The sequence below is a fragment of the Schistocerca nitens genome, chromosome 1 (assembly GCF_023898315.1).
Source record: "Schistocerca nitens isolate TAMUIC-IGC-003100 chromosome 1, iqSchNite1.1, whole genome shotgun sequence".
In the NCBI taxonomy this organism is placed as follows: domain Eukaryota; kingdom Metazoa; phylum Arthropoda; class Insecta; order Orthoptera; family Acrididae; genus Schistocerca; species Schistocerca nitens.
In genome coordinates this window covers 870,964,473-870,983,061 of record NC_064614.1, presented here as the reverse complement: position 1 = coordinate 870,983,061, position 18,589 = coordinate 870,964,473, and positions in this window count along the sequence as shown.

Sequence of the window (18,589 nt, the reverse complement as noted above, 5' to 3'; positions counted from 1 at the left end):
GCTGTTCATCCATATGCGGGTACAGAATTCAGCAGTTGAGCAGAATTGACGCTAAGCAGTAGAAGAGTGTAGCGTGGCTTCTGAAGCTTCCCGCGTTGTATCACATAGCCATTGAATAACGTGGTTTCTTGTTTACACATTTTCGTTGGATGTTCTCTGAAAGACTACTATCAAGGGTTACTCCCAGCTACTTTGGCGCTTTATGAGCAGTGTAGTGTTTTCGAGCACCACAGGTATGTTAAGTTTTCTTGTAGTGGGTTTATTATTCACTTAGAAGCAAGGAAGTATTGTTTTGGTGGCGTTCAATTGGAGTCACGGTCTTAGGAAGCAGTTTCCCGCTGTAATAGGTTATCTGTTAGGATTTCTTTCTACTATAGAATATATATGATATATAGAAGAATACGAGATGTAGACATGACTAAAAACAATGGTGCACAAGGTTCAGAAATGTAACTTTTGTATCTCTTTAAACCACAGACTCTAGATTGTGAACAAAAATTCAATCTTTGCACCAAAATAAATTTATTTATCAAAGTAAGTTAATATTTTTAGCACAAAAACAAAGAGTTTGCTTATTGTAACAAGCAACCACAACTAAAGGTCCATGAATGTGAATGAAAATTCGAACTTTGCAATAAAATAAAATCTCAATTTAGTAAGGCTTTGAGGCCAAAACACCCATGGTGCTACTAAGTTAACGTAACTGGTCTATAGCATTAAAAAGTAAATATTGCTCCCATGTTACCACTACTGATAAAAGCAGAAGTTTTGTTGACTAAATTTCTGTGTCAGTACCACACTTTCCAAGCACAGTGGATCCTCAAATTAATTATTTCCACAAGTAAATTGACTGTAATACATATTAAAATACAGTAGTTTTCTTTTTGGCACTACTAAAAAATGTTATGAGTTAGTCAAAGAACTATATTTGATCTTTGCATTACAAATTAAATTTATCATAACACATAAAAATTTGTTGAATATCGTTAGAAAACATGCACAGGTGTTGCTGTGGATCTTACATATTACAGCTTAAATGCATTTGCAGTGAGAGATGACTAATAAACAATTACAAATTAATTAACGTTGACAGCATCTTATGCTTGCAACAAGCATTTCCTGCTAGAGCACGAGTTATCCATACATCATGCCATTCTTTAAGTGCATTTAGTATAGCAATATGATGCTTACAACTAGCAAATACTTTTACTTATACGATTACATCAAACGGCCGTCGTCGATAATAGTAACAAATACCTCATGGAAAATAGAGTTATGGCTGCCATGGTTTCTAGTACATAATTTCAGAAAAAAACGTTTCCCAGTATGACCGATGTACCCATTCTTGGCACAATCAGCAACTTCAGAAGGATCCAATCCCATGGACTAAGTTCATCATTTTTTATCCGAACCCTTTGGTTCTATAAGTAATGTTACAATCTAAGATGGTGGAATCCATGCGAACACAGTGGTGCTATAAATCTGAAAAGCAGACATTCTAAATGCAATATTTTTCTGGCCATTAAAGCCAGCACAACCGTATCATCATGGGTTGCACCATTTTGGTTTGGAAACCATTCAGTAAGGGTCGATGACTCTCATACCTTGCTCTGATGACATCATAAGAAAGGGGATGTGGCTTACAACATCGTGGATAGGGTACAGACCTGCACACATGACGCTGTCAGCGTGACTGAGCATTTTGATTATTAGAACAATCCGCGAATTGCTGCCATCGATAAGCCTCAATTTGCTCGTAAATCACTTTAGCTTGTTACAAGTCACAACTTCTGTGAATAAGTATCACTTTGCTTATCTGATGTACGGCAAAATTAGATACCATTTTATATGTCAGTGGTGGTCAATTAGGAAGTAATTGTTGGAACATTATGTTCTTGGGGGGGGGGGGGGGGAGAAATTTGCAACAGTTTTTACTTGGGGAGATGTGATATAGTTTGTCTCAGATATGATGATATATTAGGCAACTTGTTCAAATTTCTTTTAATGTTTATCCACAGCCAAATAAGTAGTTAACACCTCCGCAGTAGTGGACCCTCCCGGTAACTGATAACCCCACTCCCAGTAGAGGACATCTCCAGTAGCAGATACCACAGATATTCACTACACGGTAAGATACACAACGCAATTTCAAGAACGTCATTGTCCCACCGTATAAAATGGCGAAGATCACCTCAGGTTGCAGATTGACCATCATTGCCACACCCTGTTAACTGATCACCATTCCCCCATGCAATAAACTGACCCTCTGAACTGACAATGTACGGCATAACTTCTTGCAGTTTTGCTGTAATTTGGTGATCATTCACAATCTCATCTCGAATTGAAAGTTCGATACTCCACCTCGTTAACTATGCGAAAAGTTGTTCACACCAGGCGCGCGGCTGCTCACCGCTCAGAGACTAAGTCCCGCATACCACACAACGCGAAATTTTCTAAGTGGTTTCACTTCCTACCTACCTAAAGGCCGACCGTGTTAAAATGTAAAGTAATGTAGAATAAGCTGATGCCAATAAGATGGACGGACGGCTTCAGGAAAGGGAACTGCGCTAGACAGTTAAGCGACGATGTTCGGCGCTCGGGAAACGCGATCGGACAGAAATATTCTATTACCTAATGATTCAATGAGGTGTTATGCTCTCATCGCTCAATGTTTTTTGTGTAGAGAAAATGATCATCTGATGCTTGAATGTAAATACCGATAATTCAAATTTACTACATCTTATAAAAAAATTAAGTTACAGTGTTGATATTTACAACGTTTGTCATCTTAATGATGCGCTACAATATGAAATATCGATCGTTAAGATCGACCAAAGCGTTCAGATTTTAGCAATAATATCTTTGTTAGAAAACTTGTTAACTTCACTTTAACAGTAAATCCTAAAATATTATAGATATGATCAGTATTCACGTTTTATTAGGATCACCATGAAAATTTATAGATGGTGGCAGATTAAAATCACTGTGGCTTCATTACCTACACTACTACAGAACTGAATAGTTTTCATAGCTGTTTCCCTTTATGGCCGATCTTATGTCCGCCATATTTAACACTGCTATGCTTTCCTGGGTTTCCCTATGACATAGGTCCTCGTCTGTCTCACTCGCACACTACAGCGCTTAGGCCTCAATATACAATAGACGTCCCTGAGTTTCCCCATCTCGTGGTGAATCTGCGCCCTTTGTGGCACACAGTCCTCGACGACATGGTTCGTTTCACAATTCCTGTAGGCTGACTCTTACGGCGATATATTTAAATGAGAGCGCAATGCTCGTTAACTCACAATGCGGTGTGGGAAGAATGATTGGCTTCAAGTTCTTGTATTTTCTCATTGTTGTCACCTTGTGGGATGTTTGTAGGAAGAAATAATTTGTAGTTTAACGCTTCCTGGTATGTACTCTCTCACAGAATCAATACTAACCAAGTATCTGTGATGCATACCTTGTCTCTTGCATCATCAGCCACTTTCTTTGGCGCTTCATATTCCTATGAGAGTAATTTTTTGAGATGTCCTGAAGAAAATCACATCTCCACTTTCAGCGGTTTCGGCCGTAGTCAAATTGTTATTGAGAACGGCCCCAATAGCAGAATGGCTGGCTGCTTACAACAACTAGAGAACATAATCATAAACTGCCTCACTTTATTAATGTACTAACAATTGTGAGGAAGCTATGGGTAATAAAACGAAAAAAGAAAAGACACGTAGCATATGAAATAACAATACAGGCCATAATAATTTTCTCTCTTGCGACTTGGCTTCTACGTATTTCTTATCGGTTTCCAGAGATCGATTTTGTAAGACAGATACCAAGTCATTGTACTTCTTCTATTTTCTTTTAGAATGCTTCATGAATTATTTATCGGTTTTCCATACTGTCTTAGAGCTGCATCTATGGAGTCCAAACAGTGCATAACCGACTATTTCAAAGAAAAGAATACTAAAGCCTCTGCAGATACTATATGTACAAGGAGAAAACAACTAAATGAAAGTTGCTGCATTTAATCGCAATATTGAAAAAGATGTGACACAGGCCAAGGTCACTCAACGTAACTTCAGGTGCGAAACTCTTCAACAATCATAATTTTCAACATAGATGCGGGCGTTTTGCTCGACCGTATTGTACATTTAGAATCAACGAAAACTGGACGTAACCTTTTCGACGTTTTTTACGTAGTTTAACTTCCACTGCATCGACATGAAACCACGAAAGAAAGCGTGTACAAACGTAATCAGTGGACTACCACAAAAGTAGAACATTAAACCAATTTAAATGGACATATACTGAGGAGAGTGCCGTATTTAATGCAATACTGACAAATATGCAAAATACGCCGTAATTACTTTTGTGCTCGTTGGCGAAATTTATTGAAGCATTTACACAGCGGATCTTACGTCACGGTGATTGCAGCGTTCAATGGTAATGCTTTTATATTTTATGATCCTCGTGCCTTTGAGTCCAATTACGACACTGTCATTTAACGTTAGCCCGAGCACATAATTCGAGCCAGGAGTGGAAATTACAGTCTCGATTAACGCATCATTTCGGCAACGATGGCAACTCGAAGAGCATTGTGCCCTGTTAGTTAGCTGACATTGGTATCGACCCAGTGAACCGCACAGAGCAATGAAATTCGATTTGTAAGCTTCTACACAAAAGCTGTATAGTTGTAGTAGTTAAATTACAGATACATGAAGCTAGTCAGATGAGGTGGAACTAATTAGAGGGTGCTCTGATTTTCATAAAATACCAGAGATAAATTCTGCTAGATGAGCAATCATTATTTCCGTGTGACTGCCGTTGCCATTTGTGCTTGTGTTTCATGTTTCTCTAATTCTGTTGCTGTATCAACGTCTATAAAATAAAAAGCCTAAGATTACCAAATTAACATAACTGAGGAATTGTGTTCGTAATTGTGATGTGGAATGCTCTTCGATTGCTTCACAGTTTTATACAGGTATTTTCCTTCCTTTTCTTCAACTTGTTTCCTACAGAAAAATTCACACTTCCTTTAAAAAAAGTTGTTCAAAAGACTCTAAGCACTATTGGACTTAAAATCTGAGGTTATCAGTCCCCTAGAACTTAGAACTACTTAAACCCGAGGCAGGATTCGTACCTGGGACCGTAGGGGTCACGAGGTTCCAGACTGAAGCACCTAGAACAGCTCGACTACTTCGGTGGGCCACTACCTTTCTCTCCAGAGCTCAGTCCGTGTTCAATTTTTTGCTTGCGTATACCAATTTCTTAATGAACGTCCTTTTTTATATTTTACAGTTACAACTCTTATGTCGAGTGGTGGGGTTCTTTCGCGTTATTTCGCTTTTAGCTTACTTTGACTGCCGTAAAGCCAATGACGGGAGCAGCTGCCGTTACTTTTGAATGTACTTTTGTAAAGAAATAACTGCTGTTAGTCAGTTGACTTACACGTCACGTCCTGTACACGTCACTTAGCATGTAACAGTATTTGTTATCTGGAGGGTGGCAGTTCACTTTTACCGACAAAAAAATGACGGAAAAACCACACCACCATAAAGTAATTAATATAGAGTCATAGAATTTCGGGAATATATTAATCTAGGTAAAATACCTAAGCGATTGACACTGCAAGATCACCGGTTAACATAGACGCGAAATAAGACATTGCAAATGGGAAATGCTGGTAGTCTAATAATCACTGGAACAACAAGAATCCTGAAAGCATGCGTGCAAATGCGAACGCATTGTGCTGTACAGGTGCCGGAGGTCATTTTGTCAGATGGAGTTCCATGCCCGTTGTACGTAGTCAGTCGATCCAGACACAGTTAATGCTGGCTGTGGTTGACGCTGAAGTTTTCGTTCGATGATGTCCCATGTGCTCTCGATTAGAGACAGCTCTGATTATCGAGAAGGGGAAGTCAACATGTCAACACTCTGTAGAGTAAGTTGTGTTGCTACAGCGGTATGTGGGCGAGCGTTATCCTATTGAGAAACACCCCTGGAATGCTGTTTATCAATGGAAGCACAGCAGGTCCAGTCACCCGATCGACGTACAATTTTGCAGCCAGTGTGCGTGGGATGACCCCGAAAGTGCTCCTATTGTCGTACGAAATCGCACCCCAGACCATAATTCTAGGTGTATGTCTAGAGTGTCTAACAATCAGACGTGTTGGTTGCATGCCTTGAAATGGTCTCCTCCTGAGCAACACAAGGCGAACACTGCCACTGCGGCTGAACCAACTTTGATCATAAAACACAACAACCTCCAACCTACCCCTCCCCCCCCCCCCCACAATAAATCTCTCGCTTCACACTACTGAAGCCGCAAATGGCGGCGGTTTGAAGTCAGTGGAATGCACGGTAGAGGGTGTCAGGCTCGGAGCTGTCCTGGAAGTAACAGATTAGTGTCACTGTGGCTCCCACTGCTGCCCAAATTGCTGCTACGGATGCAACACGGTGTGCCAGGGCCACACGCCAGACACCATGGTCTTCCCTCTCGGTAACGCCAAATGGCCGTATGGAGCGCGGTCTTTTTGCGACCGCAAGTTCTCGTGACCACCGTTGCCAGGAGTCATGTAGAGTTGCTACATTCCTGACAAGCCTTTCTGTAATATCGCAGAAGGAAAGTCTAGCTTCTCGTAGCCCTTTTACGCGACCTCGCACAATCTCAGTGAGGTGCTGATAATGGCTTCTGTGTCACCTTAACGGCATTCTTGTCTAACATCAGCTCACCTCGTGTAAGTAGGCTGTTTAGGTTTTTTTTTTATTGGTAACGCCACCTCTGTATGAAAATCACTGGCTGTGCTGTGTGCAGTCTGTGGCTGCTTTGCATTGTTGTAATACTCGCCATTGTAGTGTTAGGCAGCTGGCTGTGAACAGAGCGTAGCGTTGCGCAGTTGGAGGTGAGCCGCCAGCAGTGGTGGATGTGGGGAGAGAGATGGCGGAGTTTTGTAATTTGTCATGAACTGCTATATATATGATGATATCAAGGTAAATACATTCTTTGTTCTCTATTAATATCTTTCATTTGCTAACTATCCCTATCAGTAGTTAGTGCCTTCCATAGTTTGAATCTTTTATTTAGCTGGCAGTAGTGGCGCTCGCTGTATTGCAGTAGCTTGAGCAGCGAAGATTTTTGTGAGGTAAGTGATTTGTGAAAGGTATAGTTTAATGTTAGTCGGGGCCATTCTTTTGTAGGGAATTTTGAAAGTCAGATTGCGTTGCGCTAACAAAATATTGTGTGTCAGTATAAGCACAGTCCTGTAAAATTATTAAAAGGGGATGTTTCATATGTCGACCCTTAGCCTAGGATACCTCACTGGAATCTTCTGATTTTTTCCTTGTAGTTTGTGTAATTAGTGTAGATTTTGTTTATTGCTAGCGCGTAATTGTAGAGAGAATCTCCTTTGTAGTTGCAGTCTTTCATTGTTGTACAGTAAAACAGGTGTGGCACGCATGTAGATTTGCACCAAGTATTTCGCAGCTGCAATTAACTAGATATTATTTTCAGTGTTATGTTAATGTGTTTTCTTATTTTTGCTCTTCAAATTGTGCTTTTCTGTGTTGTCGTGTGAAATACTGTGACAATAATGGCGTGTGAAAAACGTATTACTAGGCTCCAAACTAAATTGAGAAATGACAGTGAAGACGAAAGCAGTGTGTTAGCGCCGCAGAGTAATGAATTAACTAATGTTCAAAGTAGTAATTTGGTAATTGCGCATAGGGAAATGGAGCGGGCGGCAAACAATGGTGTAGACAGTGAAACAATTAGAGAACAGGGAAGCATTATCGATCGATCGGTCGGCAACAGCTCGCCTCAGGAATCTGAAATGACAGGAAACAATCTCGCAAATATTGTAGACTCAGGTTTTGGGTCCTCACCGTTTTCTCAAATGAGTCAAGACACATTTTCTGCTTGTCAAAATGTGAATGTTGCCGGTGCAACTTCACTGCCGAATAGCACTGAGGAACATGTTTCAGACACCAGTGCACTGTTATTACAATTAATGCAACAAATGGGACAAAAGCTTCAAAAGTTAGACATAATGGAACAAAATCTTCAAAAGTTAGACACAGTGGAACAAAATCTTCAAAAGCTAGACTCATTGGAGCAAACTCTTGAACAAACACGCGAGGATTTAACTACTGAGTTACATCACATTGAATCGAAATGTCAAAAAGTCTGTAGTGACGTAAAAACACAAATTTGTGAGCATTTCCAACCTATTTTTTCGCGTCATGAAAATGCAGTACAGAATCACGAAGCAGCCATAAAAGAACTGCAAACTACTGTTCATGAAAATCATGAGACCTTGCAAGCTAAATTTGACTCAGTTGCATCTACCGATTCGGTTACGCAACTTGCAAAAACTCAGGAAAACTTGAAGGACACAGTAGATTCGATTTCAACACAAATGGACACTCTGAAACTTGGTTCAGAAAAACACACTGAGGAAATGTGTTCACTATCGGAGAAAGTAGCCGAACTTTCAGATCAGGTCACTAACTTATCTACGAAGGTAGATGATAATCTGAACGACACAAAACCGGTAGTCTTTAATGACACAGAAGAGTGCGAACAAATTAGGAAATTCAAACAAAATCTGAATCAAATTAATACGCAACACCAAAGAGAAATCCGGGAAGTACAAGATCAGCTGACACAGGTAATACAAGAATTACGTATTTCAGAGGACACTCGCGCTCCAACACGGGAAGAGGGACTTAGAAATACGGAAAAGCCGCAAAATAATAACACAGGGCATTTCGGAAGTTATGAAAGAAATTGGCAATGTGCACCGAATTTTGAGATGGAACGGCCGACACGACCTAACAATGACCAATATGCGACTCGCCGACATGATGATTTTGACTATAAGCTATTCATTACTACACGTAAATTCAAAACATTTAAGAATTCTGGCAACGACATTCATCCACAAGCGTGGCTCCATCAATTCTCTCATTGTTTTCCTCCCAACTGGTCATCGCAGCACAGATTAGAATTTATGTGTGGCTACTTGGAGAATGAACCAGCTGTAAGAATTCGATCGGTCATTCACGATTGCCACAATGAAGGAGATTTTTATCATGCCTTCCTCTCAGCATATTAGTCTCAAGCTACGCAAGACCGAGTAAAACATAGCATCATAATGATGAAACATTTCGAACAATCTGAATGTTCCAGTCTTGTGAAATATTTTGAAGACATGTTACACAAGAATCAGTATCTTTCAAACCCATACAGCCCCTCAGAACTCATCCGCATTTGCTTAATCAAATTGCCTGAACATTTACGACATATTATTTTAGCAGGACGTTGCAAAGACGACATTGAAGCTTTCCAGGGACTCCTACAAGAATTAGAAATTGACACAGACAGTCGCCGGATGCGAAAACAGGAAAACAAACACTACAGGTCACATACGTCACAATTCCGTGACGACAGAAACAATAACTGGACACGACAAGGCTATTCTTACAACGCAAATCGTGACCAAAACAGACATCACCCGTATGACAACCGTCGGCAGAATAATAGTTACAGAGAAAGATCGCATTTCCGTAGTAATGAATATGACAGAGATAACCACATAAACAGACAATATGGGAACCAAAACAATTATTATTACGAGAGACAGAATAACTTTAGACGCAACAGTTCGGCGCACAGTTACGGTTCAGGGAGAAATTCTCCACCACGTGACGGACAAGGAAGAAACTACGGAACCTACCGACATGACGACAGACGATATATTCGTAACGACAGACCTGAATTGCATCAGAACTGGCGGGATTTAAACAGGGCAGGGCCCTCTCGTCACGGTGAATTTGTAGAAGCTAGGTCTCCTAATCCCAATAACGGCGCGCGCCGACAAAGAGACAGACAATGACTCGCACAGCAGGCAGCCGCGTGCGCCCGCTGGCTCCGAAAAAAAATAACGTAAGACACTAGCCTTGAGAAAAATTTTAGCATTCTTTACCGACGTATACCGCATGATAATTGCATTCAAGTTCAAACTCTGAGTACTAGGAAGAGTAGAGGTTTACACCACATTTCACATGTAAAACCGCTTACTGAGAGATAATCTGTTTTTTAACTTTGTCTTTGCCATAAAACTTTTCACTTTACATTGCTAGTAAGCTTTGTCAGACTTAGAATCTGTTAATATACAACAATGTTTGAAGTTAAATATCCAATCAAGAACCAAGAGAACATTTTTAAACAGAAATTACGAATGCATTGTTATAGTGAACAGACGACACAGGGTTGTATTTGTACATTCTTGCTTGTTTGTTGCACGATTACGTAACGACTATAAGGCTCACATACTTAGAACATTTACCAGTACTGTTAATGAGATTTTAATGCAACATTTTGGTTTATTTGAAAATACATTCTGAAATTAAAGTGCTTTCTGTGAGATACCAGACGACACAGTGGTTAGTTTATGTGACAACTACACGGTTTTATCACGACGCTACTAATGTGTGACACAATTTACCTTGTTGCTTTTGCGGTGTATGTGTTTTATATATGCACAGTTTTTCTGAATTATTCTGGAAAGTAAAACATGTTTTAATAGTAACTTTTGTGGTATAGCAACAATGAGACAGCCTTTTTCGTGGCACAACAATACGTTACTGTACAGTACTTTCTTCATCACAACAATAAGCGTAATAACTACAATATCTATACACAAAGCATTTCACTTTTGTTTATCATGAGGTAAGTACATTGACTTCTGCAGAACTTAGCTTTCGGAGGACGATAACTACGACACTTCCACAGAGATTATGTTGCGACAAGACGCACAGTTTAGCGCTACAGTACACGCATTTGAGTGATTAATCTTATACTTACGACACTTATTTTTAAAGATTTTTTAATTACAAAGAAAGTTTTCCGTGATACATTTCATTCCATTGCTGTAATCTGTAACACCTGAGGGTTTAATTACATTAATCCTCAGGGGGGTACACGCTTACTTTGTGTACCATGTGTGTGGCAACCACAAGGAACCCTAGCTAATATGGTATTTGCTTATACAACTTTACACATCGGTACCATATTTCTCCAACACATAAATTACACAGCTATCTCATTATTTGACAGAGAAATAAACATTCTTTTTACTACGTCAGTGACAGATGTTTACGCAATTACACAGTTGGATAACTTCACACTTACGAAATTGTATGTTGTTTGTACTTTGTGAACTGTTCATATTTTTTCAGAACCATTGTGATACTATGAGAGCTTTGAATGATATATTTGGTAAGGGAGCATGATTTTAAAGTACGTTTGAGGTAGATGACACTTTTGACATGAGCAGAGAATTTTTTTAAGTTTGGATATTATTGGAGGAAGCTACGACGATTTTGAGAGTTGACTGAGGTGTTATGATGTTATTTTTACGACGACTATGTGTATTATGTTGTTGCGGTATGTTTATGATCAATAAGCTGATGCTATATAAGGAATGTGATTACGTGTTTATATGTATATGAATAATGAATAGAAGTTAGGGACTATGGTTTGTGAAAAAGGTTGTTGGAAACTAAGAATCGTACTTTAAGAGTTATGAAATGTGTGTATATGAGTGAATGTATCACAATGCTGACGAAAATTTTTTGGACGCTGTTATATTTATAGGATTTTGTTTCTACAGATTTGTAACCCAAATTCTTGACCTGTGAAATATTTTTATATGAGACTGCCACTGTAGCGGAAACTGGTGTCGTAAATATTTCGGTAAGAAAGTTCAGTGACCACCTGCACGTAATGCATCGTGGGCACCCAGCTGAGCGGCCAGGTGTGCCAGACGCCTGGAGAAAAAGCCATTATTGCGAGCCCTTTTCAGCGGCACAGGTAGAAAAAAAAAGGGAGGCCATTATCCTCGCTATTGACATTCCTTTGTAGAAAGCATCGTAAATACGACACGCTAATAATAACTTGGAAACATTCTTACAACTGCACACCTGATTAGGACAAGTGTCTTTCTACGAGAGTTGAGAGAATTTCTACTAACTTATGAAATGTCACATGACTATTGAATGATATTTTTATGCTTTGGTTTGCGTAATTGCTTATTTCATTTGATATCTGGTTTCCAGCTGTCTTGCAGCATTGGTTTCATAAAATAAAATTAAATGCATTTGCTAATGTGAACACTTTCTGTCAACAGATCTATTAAATAATTACTTTATGATCCACATTCTTCGAAAAAGGAGCTCTTGGAATGGAAAGAACAATAAGAAGGGACTAGTAACAGGAACTGCATACATAATTTTCTTTTCAACTACTTGGTAATTTTTTTGGTAGAGTAAGTTATCGTGATGCATCACTCTAGTGTTAAGATGTGACATAGGTATTAGACATGGCCATTTTTAGTGTAATATTTTTTCTGCTTGAGCTATGTCATGTTTAGAGATAAGTTTTTTTTTGCTGCTGCTGTTTGCCAGGCATAGTGCTACTGAATTTTAATTTGTGTTACTCTGCTAAGCCAGATTTATTTTTCTTGTTTGCTGCTCATTGCCTTATGTTAGTTGTAATTTATGTTGCTTGCTTCGCCATTTGTATTTTTGATCATTGCTGTTTGTGTTAATTGTTTTGTGCTACTGCATTGCCTCGTCCCTTAGTTTAGCATCTGAGCTCAGTAGATTAAAGTTAGCTTAAGAGGGGGGTAGACTATATAAGAGAACAAGTTGTGATGAATTGGAAGAAATACATTGAAAATCTATAAGAAAATGGTTTGGCCAAAACAGTATTTTGAAAGAGGATATGAACCAAAAAAAGTAGGGTTTAGGGACAACAGGTTTAGGTAGGATTTTCTTGGAAATAAATGATGAAGTAAGATAATGGAAAATAAATAATGAGGTAAGAAATATGTGAACATATATATACAGAAAGCATGTTTGAATAGGATTTTTTTGGTGGAAACAAATGTGGAAATAAGACGAAAGATCTATGGAATGAAGTCTTGGGTTGGACTGCAGTACCAAAAGTTACACTGAAAACGAACCCTGTCCTTTCCATTGTGTTATCCCACTATGTGTTTGTGTACCCTTGTGTATTTGTTTTCTTCCTGTCTCTGAGTAGTTTCATAGAATTTTTCTCTTCTAATACTAAGCTACATTCACTATGATGAGGAATACTGTTATACTCAAATATAATTGGCATTAATAATATGTTATTTACCTTGTAAATATGCTTAGACATTATTTATTTTGTTTTATTTTAATGCTTGTGTGTGAAGTTGATGTTTCGAAAGTTATTCTGATCTTTTAAGTATTTACTTATGTCATAATTCCTGTGACACTGATGTATATGTTTATTTCTATTCTTTTGTAAAGCCCCTAGTACTATTAATGTTATCTGTATTGTTATGCTTTTTAATGATGTATTTTGTACCTTTGTAATTGTATTCTTCTGTTATAAAATTGTAATTGACACCAGTTCATCATATTATCAACTTGTAAGTTACATTTCACTGCACACATTTTTGTTGGTCATAGTATATGGACAATATGTGAGAAGTAGGGACTGTTAGTGTTTGCACGTGTGTTAATAATTCAGCAAGGGACTGGATAACAGCATTGCTGGTTCTAAGGACAATTAAAAAAAACTTCGTGAGTGCACAAGTGGTGGTTTATGGACTTGCTATATTGTCTGCAAGACTCTTCGATGGTGATTGTGCACCTGCACATTTGCAACAGATGGCTGCTGGCCGTCTCTACAAGGACTACAGTGGGTCTGCACCTTTGATGACCCACCAATACCATTATTTCTACAAGGACTACAGTGGGTCTGCTTCTTTGCTGACTCACCAGTACCATTATTTCTGCAAGGACTGCAGTGGGTCTGCGCCTCTGGTGGCCCACCAGTACCGTAATCTCTACAAGGACTACAGTGGGTCTGCTCTGTGATGACCTACCCACCAATACTCTTCAAAACTTCGACTGACTCCGCTGTGGGTTTGCTCTGTTGTGGCCCATGACCTGTCTGCATGTCGAGAGTCAGCACTGTCTTTCCGTTGGAAGGACAACGATACTTCTTCAAGACTGCATGGAAATCCACTACTTCCGTGTGCATTTTCTTTTACTGCTCAGACTTTGAGAAAAACACTGCAATGTGATGAATGATCAGGACTGTCTTTATGGACTGTGAGAAAATTTTAGCTTTTGACCAACATTGAATCAATAAGTGTGTTCATTTGATTTCTTTGTTATTGTAATTGTGAAAAAAATTTTAACAAATATGTATTGGCCAGTGCCCAAAAAAATTTGTAAATTTTTTTGTGGGGAGCATGGGGGCTATGTAAGTAGGATGTTTAGGTTTTTTTATTGGTAACGCCACCTCTGTATGAAAATCACTGGCTGTGCTGTGTGCAGTCTGTGGCTGCTTTGCATTGTTGTAATACTCGCCATTGTAGTGTTAGGCAGCTGGCTGTGAACAGCGCGTAGCGTTGCGCAGTTGGAGGTGAGCCGCCAGCAGTGGTGGATGTGGGGAGAGAGATGGCGGAGTTTTGTAATTTGTCATGAACTGCTATATATATGATGATATCAAGGTAAATACATTCTTTGTTCTCTATTAATATCTTTCATTTGCTAACTATCCCTATCAGTAGTTAGTGCCTTCCATAGTTTGAATCTTTTATTTAGCTGGCAGTAGTGGCGCTCGCTGTATTGCAGTAGCTTGAGCAGCGAAGATTTTTGTGAGGTAAGTGATTTGTGAAAGGTATAGTTTAATGTTAGTCAGGGCCATTCTTTTGTAGGGAATTTTGAAAGTCAGATTGCGTTGCGCTAACAAAATATTGTGTGTCAGTATAAGCACAGTCCTGTAAAATTATTAAAAGGGGATGTTTCACTCGTCCAGCCTCAATGGTTACTAACGCTCACCACTGTTAGAGCATGTGTTTAAAGCAAATCTGATTTGCAACCTCATACTGACTCTATTATACGAATGGCCAGAAATCTGAACAGGCATAATCTTTCAGATGTAGAAACGCTCCTACCAATTTCCGTTTATGTCGGACAACTTCTTGGTAATGCGATTTTTGTCCTGTCAGTATATATTAACGAAAATAAGACATACGAGCAGTTAAAAAAATTACTCGTCGTCTTGCTGGCCACGCAGCAGAATATATGGAGTAGGGAACCAAACATAAGATGGCTTAGCGACGGAATTGTTAGTTACTCAATATGCAATTCGCTTAAGAATGAACATGATTAACTTTCACATCCACATTACAGCTTACACCGTAGCCCATTGTAGTACAATCATCACACAAGCACGCTTGGAGTAAATACCACGGCATAACAGCCCGGATAATTATAATGGACATGATATTTCCGGCCGTGAAAGTCTACATTTTAGTATGATTGTGTTCTTGTTATATTCAGTTCTAAGACTGGTTTGATGTAGATCTCCATCCTACTCTATTACGTGCAAGCCTGTTCTTCTCCTAATAACTGCTGCAAACATCATTCATTTGATACTGCATATCGTATTCATCTCTTGGCCCCCTCTACAGTTCTGAACTCCCCCCCTCCCCCTTCCACTCCTTCATTACCCAACTGATGATTCAATCGTGCTGCACGATATACCCTATTAACTGACCAATTCTTTCAGTCAAGCTGTGCCATAAATCTCAACTTAATAATTCCTATTACTTAGCCGACATACTCACCTAACCTTCAACATTTTTGTGTGATACAACATTTCCAAAGCCTTTATTCTCTTCTTGTCTGAATTACGTGTAATATACGTTTCACTTCCATACAGTGCTACACTCCCAATAGTTAACTTCAGAAAGGATTTCCTAAGACATAAATGCAATTTAGATGATCACAAATTCCTCCTTATAAAAGATAAATAACATTTTATGTCATAAACATCCCTCCGGACCTAAATTGATCTTCACAGAATTTGTCATCCACGAGCTTTCCATTCTTCACTAATTCCTTTCAGTATTTTGCGAGCAAGACTTAAACTGCTTGTTAGGCAGTAGGACATACATGAGCGCCTGCCTCCTTCGACATGTTTGAAATGTCATTAATTACTTTCTTCATGAATTCTGAGAGTATTTCAACTGTCTCACATACTTTACACACCAGGTAGAATAATTACGTCTAGCCGGCCGGAGTGGCCGTGCGGTTCTGGGCGCTACAGTCTGGAGCCGAGCAACCGCTACGGTCGCAGGTTCGAATCCTGCCTCGGGCATGGATGTGTGTGATGCCCTTAGGTTAGTTAGGTTTAATTCGTTCTAAGTTCTAGGCGACTGATGACCTCAGAAGTTAAGTCGCATAGTGCTCAGAGCCATTTGAGCCATTTACGTCTAGGTTGGTTCTACCTTAATAATTTGGGAGGACTGTCGTCTATTCATGAGGCCTTCTTTCGAATTAGGTCTCCCAAAGCGCTATCAAATTCTTCTCGTAGTATCACCCTAATGATCTTGACTACTTTCTTATATCTTCCTATAGTGTTTTATTCGAGTTCTTTTCCCTTGTGCAGCCCTTCTATAAATTCCGTCCATCTTTCAGATTTCTCTCCTTCGCTTGGATTTGGTTCGTTGTCTGAACTCTTGATACTCACACAGCTGTTCCCCTTCCCTCCATATCTTTATTTAATTTTGCTGTGCCTATTTATACCTTCTTCTGCATTATTACATTTCCCGCCTAGTCAGTCTCATTTTGCTACTTCCTGTCAGTCTGGTGTTTTAGACTCCTACAATATTTCTTTTGCGTACTTCATTAGTTGTACTTCCGAATTTCCTTCATTCTTCAATTACAGTCGATTTCTCGTACGTTATCCAAAGATTTCTACTGGGCTTTGTCTTTCCCCCTATTTGGTCCTCTGACACCTTCATTATTTCATCTTTCAATGCTTCCCTTTCGTTTTATATTGTATTCCTGTCCTCTGATTCAGTCAACTGATGTCTAATGTAGAACGTAGAGGAAATGTATCGATAAGGGGTCAGTGTAAAATACAAGATATAAAGAAACTAGTGAAATGAATAAAAAGGAACTGGATCATTGGGAAAGAATGGATCTCACAAGACCAGTTAAAATCTGTAAATGTTGACGATCCCAGTGGAATGACGGCCCGGAAGATCAGAAAAGATATGGGAGAACAGTTGGCCGAGTACATCATGCGGTCAACAAACACTGAGACACTAATCAGCAGAAGAAAACGACGAAACTTCTTGGACGATTAAAACTGCGTGCCAGAACGAAGCTGGAAATCAGGACCTTTCTTTTCCTACTGTCGACTTCCAGTTCTCCAACAAAATTACACTTTCGTCTTCCCTACTCATGGAAACAACTTTTTCTACCTCCGCATATATTCTTTGATCATCATCTGCGGATGTAGGTGGGTCATAAGCTTGAACTGTTGTGGTGACTGTTGGCTACGATAATACGTTCACTGCGCTCTTCATACAAGCTTACCTGCATTCATACCTTGTTATTCATTAATAAAACTACTCATACATTATCCACATTGGATTTTGTTTTTATAAACCAGCACTTACCTGACCAAAAGTTCTGTCCTTCCTACCACCACACTTCATTCATCCCACTACATCTTACTTCAATCGCCATACCTAATTTTAGGTTCTCTAGCTTACTTACCCAAACAAGGGATGGGACATTCCACAGTCCCTACCGTTGAATAACAGTTTTATTTCTCCTGATGACGATATCCTCCTAAGTGTTCCCCATAAGACGGTAAAGACTGTACGAGTTGTCGACTACTTAGCCTGCAGAATACTTTGCCCATGAGAATCCTAGCATTATTTATCAGTGCAGTATAGCTGCATGTCCTTGATAAATATAGCAAGAGTATTTTCCCCTTCTTTTCATCTGTTCACAGCACCAGCATAGCAAGACCACGTCAGCTGATATAAAAAGTTCGGATAAGTTAATCAACAAGGCTGTCACCTTTAGATATGCTGGCCTCTCCACATCTAACCCTCCACTGTGGTTGTATCTCCGGTACCGTTATTTGTATCACTGATACACACAAACCACGCCATCTTGACAAAGGTCCATAATGTATTGAATTATTTCGGAGTAACTTACTATCCCCAGTAATTTGCAAACAATTTTGTACAGGATGTGATAGGTATAAACAGATACTTTTATATATGACACCTTAATATGTACATACATTAGTATGTTGGTTGTTTTCCCTCTGCATTGAACAGCCTCACACAGCATTAACTTTAGGATCTAAAGTATTACAGCAACTGCTTTGCGATCATGTGTCCACACTTAGACAACTGACCTGCTGCCCAGGGGATTATAAATATTAATGGCTTGTTCTCGCTTGTCCTCTTGGAGGTACTTAACAACATTAAATATATACGAAGTGTAAAGATCAAATTTATTAGTTTGCCAAAGACGTAACTACTGAAATAATATTCTTCAGTACACTGTCCCTAGTTACCATTAGAAATATTAGCACTTATACCTGTAACACACTATATATGACACCTATAAATGGGCAAGATAAATCTATTTGTTGTCCAGTTAAGGTCGTGCTTAACAAATCAGAAATTGCAGCTTGTACGGGCTGCCCCATTTTTAT